This window comes from Callorhinchus milii, unplaced genomic scaffold (genome assembly GCF_018977255.1).
Source record: "Callorhinchus milii isolate IMCB2004 unplaced genomic scaffold, IMCB_Cmil_1.0 Scaffold6, whole genome shotgun sequence".
Taxonomy (NCBI): Eukaryota; Metazoa; Chordata; class Chondrichthyes; order Chimaeriformes; family Callorhinchidae; genus Callorhinchus; species Callorhinchus milii.
The window spans coordinates 27,432,975-27,444,418 of record NW_024704747.1 but is presented as its reverse complement, the minus strand read 5'-3'; the positions used below and the strand labels follow the sequence as shown (position 1 = coordinate 27,444,418).

Sequence of the window (11,444 nt, the reverse complement as noted above, 5' to 3'; positions counted from 1 at the left end):
GTATGTCACTATGGGTCACTGTGTGTCACTATGTCACTGTGTGTGACACTGGGTCACTGTGTGTCACTATTTCACTGTGTGTGACACTGTATGTCACTGTGGGTCACTATGTGACACTGTGTATGTCACTGTGTGACACTATGTCACTGTGTGTCACTGTGACACTGTGTGGGTCACTTTGTGGCACTCTATGTGTGTGTCTGACTGTGTGTTTGACTGACTATGAGTGGGTGTCTGTCTGTCTGATTCATAGAACCAAAGGGGCAGCTGAAGGCTTCCCCCCCCCCCCCACCACCCAACACACACGCGCACACATCATACATGAACACACACACCACACACATGGAGATACACATGTCTATACATACACCCCACCACACACACACACACACACACGTACATACATACGTTCAAAACAAGAGTAAACAAACTGAGGAAAGCCGCTAATCCTTTTAATAGGCATCAAGATTTGCCGACAAATACAGTCACTACATTTTACAGAAAAAAATTGAAGCGCTTCGAGACATTTTGGCGTATTATTATTATTATTATACAATGAGCTATTTTAATGGGAAGGATTTTTTACTTTAACACTTTCTTTCAAATAGTTTCGTATGTGGAGTCCTGTAGCTCAGTGGCTGGAGCGCTCGACGTGCATAGTCACTACACGTGGCATCATTATGGCAAAGCGCTTTTGAGATACGTTGATATATAGGTGCTATAAAATGCAAGTTCTTTACATTTAAGTAATTGAAAGGAAAAACAAGAACATGGGCAAAAGTAACACGTGACTGGATCATTTTCAATTAGAATCCATGTGGAATCAGGCTTCTTCGGCTGAGCGGAGCTAAGTGCTCCGAGACTCAGCCCGGCGTGTAGGGTGCTATATAAATGCAAGTTGTTGTTGTTGAACACCTCTGAAGATGTCCAAGTCATTCAATAAACTGGAGGTGAATGATGTGGAGTTTTTACGATGCCTTTGTGGTAACTACCTCTGTAATGAAAGTAATTTTACAATTAATTGAAAGAAGAAGAAGAAAACTTGACAGGATCAAGATTAATCTCCAGCCTTTAAACAGGATTATTTTAAATGACACTTTCGAAATGGAATAAAAGTGACTGGAATAAAAATGTGAAGTAACACATGTATAAAGTAGAAACAAAAAGGGAAAGGAAACAGAGGGATCGTGTTTTTCAGAAACATAGGGCATTAATGTGGCAGTACAGGTAAATAAAATGATAAAAAGTAAATATAATCCTTTGTTGTACTGATACAAGTATATAATACAATTGTACTGAATTTGCACATTAGCTTAGTAATGTGAAAAATTCCTAATAGGGTGAAGAGATGTACAGTCAAGCTAACAAGAATTACAAAAAATAGTAAATCAAGTGCATTGTTACATTTTAAAAAGAACCCTCAAGACAAATAGGAAAGCTGTCAACCTCAACAACAATTACTTAGCTGTCAGCAGATTTGGTACTTTCACATTCATACAATTATTAGGAGAATACAAGTACTGAAATGTAGAAGTTACTGTTACATCAACCGTCTGAAATCTGCTTTCTCTTAAGTCACAATCAATCTCAATTCCTATCTCCAGCTCGGAGACTTAAAAATATCTCGTCAGACAAGTGGATGGAAAGCGCATCATCCTGCAGACATCTGTGTAGGAATGAGGTTTGAAATCTGAAGTGAGAAGTAATTGCTATTGCCATTTTATTAATCATAAAATCAGGAGTAAAGACCATTCAGATGGATTCTGAAGATTCATGTCCATGATTAGCTGCAATTTAAAAAATAACAAAACAAAGGCAAGGCTATAATCCCATGAGTTCTAATCCAATTTGTAGCCTCAATCGCCTTTAGTCCTTGACAGCAGTAAAGCCATTGGTACCATTCAAGTGTGAAGGGAGAATTACCTACTAATATATGTCTTAAATTATTATGTGCCAGAAATTTAAGGCACCCAATCAGAATTTAGGTGCCATTATTCAATTCTCCAGTATGATTCATTATGTATTATGATATATGCATCATTATTACCAGCCATACAGGGGGCAAAATTGAGACTGGAAGGGACAAACGCCAAACATTTCTTCCCTCTTATGAGGTCTTTGTTCCTCACTAACGTTTCATCGAGATTAAAATATCTTTCGGGAATAGCATAAGCACAAAGAGCAAATACAATATATAGGGAATGACAGTTGCTTATTTATGTAGCATTTTCAGAGCATCGAAGCAAGTGTCAACATGCTTAAGTTATCTGCGAAAATGATCAAGTAGATTACCACTAAAGGATTTGTGTATGTACTGTACACTCAGATACCTGTGAGTAACTGCTCAAGATCTTGATCTCTTTGAGATGATGGTAGTATTTCAGTGCTTTTGGATTCAATTGGTTTCTCCTCCTTGAAATTTACTGGCAACAAATATTGAATACTGTCATTGAGTTCCTTCATCTCTAACGCCAAACTTTGAGTTTTACTGTCAGCAGCGAAAGCAGGGAACTTGGTTGAGATGACAATATCCCTGATATTTTGGGGATTCTTCTCTATATTTTCTCCTGTTTGCTGTGGCGGCTGTTTACCGGTTAGATTTTCTGGAGTTTGTGTTTTCTTTTCACATTCAGAAGCGGGATCATATGCTGGAATCGACACTTCAAAAATTCCAGTAGTATTGGTAGAGTATTCCAAAGTCTCCCAAAGATTTTCAGGGCATGGTTTTGTGTTCACTTCAGCGTATTGCTCCCCAAATATGTGTTGAAGACCTGTAACTGGTAAGAACAAGCCAAAATAATGTATTGTTTAGCTGAATTATTTGCTTGGATAGATCACCCTGAATATCAAATTATATAATCTGCAATTTCTATTTTCACGTAATTCTTGAACAAAATCTGTTGAAAATATTCAACCAAATATTTTTACAATAATCGTTATATTATTATTACAATAATAAGATAAACCAGAATCAGCCTGTAGTGAGATAATGCTGGTATGTTCATTTATGTATTGAAAACAAAATGTACACTTAATTTCTACTACTATTTCATATCATTTACGTAACTCCATTACTTATTTGCCATTTTCTTTTAGATTTGCAGGTAGATTTAATTTACTATATTTATTTCAGAGTGTTCAGAAATTGGCAAAATGATAAATTCAGTTTTCAAAGTCTTTTGTTTTGTAGTTATGGGTTTCTTTTCCTTTCCATTTTTCTCCCACATTCTTTTTCTTTATTTCCTCCAACATTTTTCTCTACCTTCTCTCCCAGTTTTCTTCGGTTTCTCTCTTTGATTTGTTCAGTTTGAATTTTGCTGAATTTTCTCAACTCTGTCACATCCATCTGTGACTTTATCTCTGTCCTTTTTGTTTCAAATCTCCATCCGAGGCATCTCTAATGTTGTCACCAGTGTACATTTGGATAAGTGGCAACTGAACTTAGATTCCTAATTGGAGCCATTGAAATGTCATTTTAAAGTTTCAGAATATTTATAAATAGGCTGTCAAACAGGATAATTTATTCTTGTTATAAATTGTTGATATTGCATTACCATTTTGCTTCTAAGTTTCTTGGGTATCAATTGATTAGGAAGGTGTAAGGACATTGTTAATGTTATAACTGGCTAATAATACAAATCGTCTAGGGTGACTCTCTCGCTCTTCAGTTTTATCTCCTTTCTTCTGGAATTTTCTTCACTTTAGTGCCTCCTGAGACTGGGAATGGATAATATGAAGAACTGTGATTACAAGCCCGTATCATACCATCTGCTGCTCTGTGACACTTTGCTGTCATGCTGCTGTGCAAGTCTAATCTGTATAGAAACAGCTAAACTGTAATAGATGGCTTCTATAATGATGGTACTAAAAATCTGATGAATCAATGAAAATGGGTATCACAGCTTTAATGTGTGGTTTCTTACTCTCAGCCAAGACTAAATCAGCTTCTTCTCGCAAGTCCCTTGCAAACGGCCGTTTGTACTTATCCACGATCAAGCCCTGCTTAATGAGATGGTCTACCAAAATGTGGCAAGTTGAGGGGATCTCAAAGTATGGTGGACTCTTGTCTGCAATCTAAAGAAGGAAATAAAACAGGGTTTTGACATGACCTGTAACGGTAACAAAATCAGAGCTTGGCAGCAAAACATCATTTCATAGCTGAAACAGCTGACTGATTAAAATTCACATGCGGAGGAGTTGCAAATGGACGGCTAATAAGTCAATTTAAAATTAAATTGAAGCAGCTGATTAATAATAACAATAAATAATAATCCTTGCCTTTGATGCAGCGCCTTATCACGTCTTCGAAACATCTCAAAGCACTTCAGAGAATATACTGCAGAGTGAATTGACTCCGTATTTATATTTTATGGACGAAATGCTCATTAAAAATGACCTGCAAATTGGAAGAGGTCTATAAAGTTAAATTCTCTTTCCAAAAGGGTAGATATGGTTGCTTAAGGGGTTGAAAATTAAGACTCCCATTGCAGAGGCTTGTGAATTTGGATCTCAGCCTTAGCTCTGATCTCAGCCAGACCCTTCCTCCTGGACAGGACACTTCATGTGGCTGGATCATACCGTGACATGAAAAGCAACTTGCAGAAATAATACCAGTTAGACTTTCCTGCTTTGTTACTTTACAGTTTTTCACCATGACTTAGTTCTGCTTTCTCACACAGATTAGCCATATGTTAACCGGCATTTAAGGTTCCTGAGCCGTTTCATAGAGTTTCATTTTAAATACGGTACTTAGCCATTGTACTTACCACAAAGTACAAACAGCGTTTGTTCCCAAACTTCTTCAACCATGGTTGCCTTCCATTAATCATGTGTAGAAGGGTACAGGTTGCACTCCAAACGTCTGCTCTATAGTCATGTCCAGTGCTTCGAACTACCTCAGGAGCCATATGTGTTTGTGTTCCTGCAGGAGGTTCTCCTAAAGAAATAAAACGTGGATCAGGAAAGATATCAAGTCCGAGAAGTCTTTAGGGTATGGGTTCACATGGTTCCCAAACCCAAAATGTCAATGTGGTATCATTTAGCAGGGATTGTGATATACAAACATGGACTCCATGGAAGCCACTGACCTTGGCTGAGCAGTTTTATACTGACCCAAATATTTGCTCTCTTGACAATGCCGGGAGAGGATAATGAGGGTTTGTCCAAATCACCATCAGAAACCTGGATCTGATTGATCACAAGTACTATAACCTGTCAAACCACCTAGATGATATTGCAGAGTCGTAAGTAGGAAAAACAGTAACCATGTTGCCAGGATAATTATAAAATATTTTACCTTCCGGTGTAAGCTGTCCAGGTAATAGCTTTTTAGCAAACGTAAAGTCACACAGCAGAAGGCGCTGATCAGTGTCAGAAAGAAGAATGTTGTCACCTTGAGGAATTCAAACAGAAAGCGATTAACAACAGTTACGAGGTTCTTTATTGGTATGATATTCTAGTACTCAGTGTCAAATTTAGGGCAAATTATTTTAAGCAAATTATTTCATCCTCATGATGTGTTGTTCACAATGTACTTGAGTTCTATTGTTGGAGGTAACTAGGAATGGTCAAATTGGGAAACAAAAACAGAAGTCGCTGGGAACACTCAGCAGGTCAGGCAGCATCTATGGAGAAAGGAAAGTGAGTCAACGTTTTGGATCCACGACCCTTCGTCAGAATTGGGGCACGTTGGGAGGGAGAGACTTTTAAGGGCTTAAAAGAGAATGGGGAAGCAGGGCAAGGAAGACAAAGGAGAAAATGGGGTAGGCTACAGAGAACCTTACAGCCCTCTGGTCTCAATATTGATTTCAATAATTTCGGACCATAACAGATCATCTCCCCCCTGCCCCTCTTCTGTGACCATTACCACATCATCTTGGTCCCAGACACACATCTTCTCTCCCTGATCTGCCTGTTGTTTGGCAAGTTCTTCCCCCCCCCCCCCCACCCCCTTTTGTTCTGCAGTATTAACACCTCTACTCCCCTGCTTTGTTGCAATCCCCCCATTAACACCTCTTTAACCCATCATCCCTGACCTCTACCCCATTTTCTCCTTTATTTTCCTTCCCTCTCCGTTAGCCTTAGAAGCCTCTCCCTCCCAATTTGCCTCAGTTCTGACAAAGGGTCATAGACCCGAAACGTTGACTCACTTTCCTCTCTCCATAGATGCTGCCTGACCTGCTGAGTGTTCCCAGCGACTTCTGTTTTTGTTTTCAGATTTCCAGCATCTGCAGTATTTTATGTTTTGTTTATGGTCAAATTGGGACTTGCTACCTGAGGAGCCATTATCATGGGGCTAACTCGGGGGTTGCCATCTGATGTCCCTCCTTTGTGTAATGGTAAAAAATAGGGATGTGATCATCAACGGTTTTCATTTGTCATACAGCTCACCCATTAGAAAACTAAACCGCTAACATCTCAGAAATATAAATGCCATAAACATTGTAATAATTAGTTGAAATGGGGATAGATGAATTTATTTCTATTTTAATGCCGAACACTTGTCGTAAAACTATAGCAGAAGTCCTGTACCTTTCACATCATTGTGGATGATGTTGCATCTGTATAAATAGTCCAAGGCATTGAGAATCATGCTGAAATACTTTATGGCTAAAGTATGACAGAGCCAAACTTTTCTTTTGATGAGCTCACCTAAAGTTCCACCTACACAGAGAGAACGGGAGAAAAATGTACAATTTAACACTAATTAAAAGGCAATCCAAACACAAAGGAGATGATGGATGAATAGTTAAACTCTCAGAAACATAATAGATTCAGATTTTTCCATTAAAAAATTGACATTTGTATAAAACATTGGCCTTGTTAACAATCTGCATTCTAGTTATAGCATGAACTGATTCTTTTTGACTCCATCCATGTAAGAATGCACAATTATAAAATGTGGATACTAATGCAAATTAATGACCTTTGATGGAAAATTCCCTGCACTTTAGTGTAAAAATCGTGGAAATTACAGCATAGGAGCAAGCTATTCAGCTTCATCCTCTGTTCAGTGCTGTGCATTATCCTCTTCCTTATAGGTTAGGTATAATTAACAGTTACCATTCACTAGCTCCATAAAGAATGTCACAGAGTCTTCGTGGCAAACAGCTCCAAACAGCTGAACAATGTGAAGTGCATTTAGATTTCTCCAGATCTCAAACTCTTCCTGTCTATAGTATTCCTTGGAGACCTAAGAATGCATGGAAAATTGACAAAACGGTCATCATTCAGAAGCTCTTACATTTTGCGTTCAAACAAAAAACATGCCAATGCTACCATATTTTTTGAAAACAAATTCTATCCCAATTGTAAAAACTTTACCAATACAATAAGAATCGACTTAAGACAGACTGATAACATTAAACCCTGCTCAGGATATTCCCTGAGTTTTCTACAGTATACAGTAAACCTCACATAAGTTGTATCAGTTCTGACCATACATTTAATATGACTTACGAAAAGTATGAATTATGTCAAACTTGCGTAGAATACAAACTTTTGAACGGGACTTGGGCAGATGTATAAATTTATAGGCGGTTATATGATTTATACAGTTAAGACTTATGCAAGTTTTACTTTTTATGTCACAAGTCAAGATGCAGAGTATGGTAAGTGATCTCAACATAGTTCAAGTGCTATGGAGTGATGGGATAATAACTTTTCTGACAATATGGTCCAACGTAATTTGCTTCTAGGTAATACCTTTTTTGTAGCACAGACACATTTCCTTTTCTTATCGTACACAAGAGTGACATCTCCAAATTTCCCACATCCAAGAGGACATAGGTTTAGCCAGTCTTCGCCCTCTTTGTAACTGCCAATCAGCTGGATCAGGCGCTAAGGGAAAAAAATAGAGTAAATTAATAAAATGGATCACTACTCAATTACACCTCAACCCAAAAACAATTCCCTTTTAGCAATCGATGACAGATTACTTGCTTCATTGCAAGCATTTTTTTTCAAAAAAATTGTGTTAATACTTTAGGCTTAAATTCAACATAATTCAATTCATAGAGATAAAGCTTCCAACAGATAAACCGTTTACTTGAGGGACACTGCCCAATGGCTCAGGGATCTTTATCCTTTGAGTGGCTGATTCATGCAATCAGTTAATTAAAAGCTCTCTCACTATTTCAGGTTACCTTTTACTGTACAATTAACTCTTGTTACAGAAGCTAAACCTAGGATCCTGATAATTTGTAGTGCAGTGCTTAGAGAGCTCGCAAGCGAAAGGTCCCAAGGTCACCCACAGTCAATTCACTTTAGTCTATTCTGTGAAACGCTTTGAGACGTCTCAACAAAGTGATAAGGTGCTTTATCAAATGCAAGGTTTATTGTTATATATTATTTTTATAATAATTTCTATAAAGCATATATTAATTAAGATTCTGTCTCATTTCCCACAATTAAATAATAATAATAATCCTTGCACTTGATATAATGCCTTATTACGTCTTCAAGATTTCTCAAAGTGCTTCGAGATTTCTCAAAAGAATATACTGTAAAGTTAATTAATTCCATATTTTGTGGGTGAAATCACAGGTTTGTGAAATGAACGAGTTGAATGCAGGCTACAAACAGAGAATGGGTTGTGGAAGCCAATCGTCTAGATCGGGCCAATTAATTAATTGACTCAAGACAACAGGGAATAATTTTAAGAAAGTGAAATGGAAATAAATCTTCATTTTATATTCACGTTGCCTTAAAGTCCTGTAAGCTCAATTGCTCCAGCTAAAAAACCTGCACAGTGTGTGACAACTCAACAAACATTATAGAAAATCTAATAGCTATTTTTACAACACAGATTTTTTTAATACTTCAGTTGTAGAAGGTTAAGAGAATTGGGGGGGAAATTGTTTTCAGTGCATATTTGGGAGAGCTTGAGCTCTGTTGCCTCAAACAGTGGAAGGTCAATTTATGTGTGATGGTTCCATGTGATTTAAGATTATTCTAAGCGAGTGAAAATTAAAAAATATATTTTGGTGTTCATCGAGGCATGGGGAACTGACCAGTTTGGCTATTCAGTATTCATTGCCAACGGTTAACACACATGTGGTCAGATATACCCGATGTTATATATAGTATAAGAGAAATAGAGAGAGCCGGGAACACTCAGCAGGTCAGGCAGCATCTATGGAGAAAGGAAAGTGTGTCAACGTTTCGGGTCCACAACTCTTCGTCAGAACTGGGGCACTTTGGGAGGGAGAGGTTTTTAAGGACAAGTTCAGAGCGAGAGGCAGGACAAGGAAGCAAAGAAGTCAAAAAAAAAACAAATGGGAGAATGTGTTAGTTGATGGTTTAAAAAGGTGATAGTGGCGTAAAACAAAAGGGTGGGTTGGGTTGAGAAACTGAGGTTGGGTTCAGAAAACTGGGGAGAAGAGGTGTTAATAGTGTTATTACTACGCATTATATATAGTACAGTCTGAACCTCAGAAATGTATTCAGATTCTAGATGTGACATTTCCATTTCTCAGACCACACACATCCTGTAGCCTTTCAGAGTGAGCTGCTAATTAGTACTAAATTGCCATAGTGTGAGCTAACTATCTTTTTTCCATCACTAAAACCCCCAAAATTAAGAAAAACGACGCACCTTTAACGGTCACATGCAATTTGTGACTTTGTCTAACTAATGGAGGGACCCCACACTTAACTGTAAATCCCAGCGTTTAGCTTTTTAGTCCGACTACAGTTTTTTTAGTCAGCATTCCTTTCGTATTTGGTATAAAAGGGGTGAATTAAGTGCAGGATTTTACTTGTACTAACCAACAAAGTGCCTTTATTTCACCAGAGCACCACTGTGCCAAAGTAAAAGTATCTTAATCATGATTAAAGACATATAGACACTTGTGGTTCCCATTATTTGTAGTGTGTGAAGGATGCACAGACATGAGCCAACACGCTAACACCCTAAACACTATAAATAATATTACATCTGAGTTACACATGTGCCGATTGTAAACAGTAGTAAGCATTTGCCAGTATTGTATTGTCAATTAGAGTGTGACAAGCCGCTATTGTCACCATTTGTGCAGTCCCCAAAATATAAAAACATTGCTCATATATATCTATATATATATACCAGCTATGTTTCTGTGTTCAGCAACATATATACAGCTGGTTAGAATTGTACAGTACTTACTTCATTCATTGATACTTTGTAATGCTGATTACTTTTGTCTTCCCAGAGTTTATTCAACTTCACTGTATATTCACAGTTGACCATATTTCTGACAACTTTTTGACGGCATCTAGGACTCCTTATCTCCTGGACCAATTCACTTGAAGGAAGATTTTCCGAACTCTTCAACCTACAGCCTGTGTCACCATCAAAATCATTGAAGTAGGCGAGGAGTGGGTTATCTTTCTCCATTGTAGCCAAGTGTCCTGCTAAGTAAATTGAACAAAGACTTGGATGGATTTGTCATTGCAACAACCACCACAGTCCTGTAAAGCATACGCTGAGAAAATTTAGGTCAACACTTATAGCTAGTTCTGCAAACCTAAATACTCTGTTATTCCAAATTGGCTCAGTTCATTCCAACCTTCAAAGGTGATGACATGGATTTTTGTTTATTGCAAATATTCTCTCAAACATTGGGCTTTAAGATATAGCTAAAGCCACAGTTTATGCTGAAGTTTCATAATATTTTTCAAATATGATCATTTTGGTGTTTACNAAAAAAGGGACATTTAATTCGCAACGACAGAAACAGCTGTTCTGTGTAGATTAATTTTAACCACAGAGAGGGCTAGGAAAACTCAGCAGGTCTGACCTCTCTGTTTTTGTTTCAGATTTCAGCATCTGCAGTATTTTGTGATTTGTAGATTAATTTCAACTCTGTATTTAGTGCTACTTTACTGCAAAACAGTTTTGTTCACTCTCGATGCAATGAACTACTCAACTTGGTCAACCGACTGTTTACCGACGGGAACAATGGAGTATAAATTTTTGTTTAATAGCGACCAGATCAATAAAGCATATTATTACATAATTTTAACATTGAATACTTACCAGATATTAACTATACAGTTGTGTATAAAACACTGTACCTTATTTACCTCCAATCTAATTCCCCACCAGGTCTTCACTGCCAGCCACCAAACTCTGTGTTAGATATGGTTCAGATTCTTTGTATTTATTTGCTAAAGGTAACCACTGGTGGCTAGTCTGATGAGAACATCGAATCAAAATCGTCCTAGGTAGAAAACAAGTCTAAAATGCTCCCATCCACAAACCACATTTTGATCTAATTCTGGTCAGAACCACAGGATGTGCACAATACGTACCATTTTTAGATTTTTAAGGTTTTCTTCGAATCGGTCCAATGTTGATCATTTATTTTAGTCTTTATTAACCAAGGGATTCAGAAAGTCGAGCCAACAAAATTAGCAACATAATATTAAACAAAATAGTTTTTTTTTTAAAAATGGCATTTCTA

General features: G+C 37.4%; 1 long non-coding RNA gene across 1 annotated transcript; it reads right to left on the bottom strand.

Moving 5' to 3' along the window:
* Nucleotides 1-7,158: 7,158 nt before the first annotated feature.
* Nucleotides 7,159-10,190, bottom strand: LOC103176431. The gene is made up of 3 exons (XR_487594.1): nt 10,145-10,190; nt 7,705-7,839; nt 7,159-7,192 (listed from the first exon to the last, which is right to left on the bottom strand). It is a non-coding gene; the product is annotated as an uncharacterized LOC103176431 (long non-coding RNA).
* Nucleotides 10,191-11,444: the final 1,254 nt, after the last annotated feature.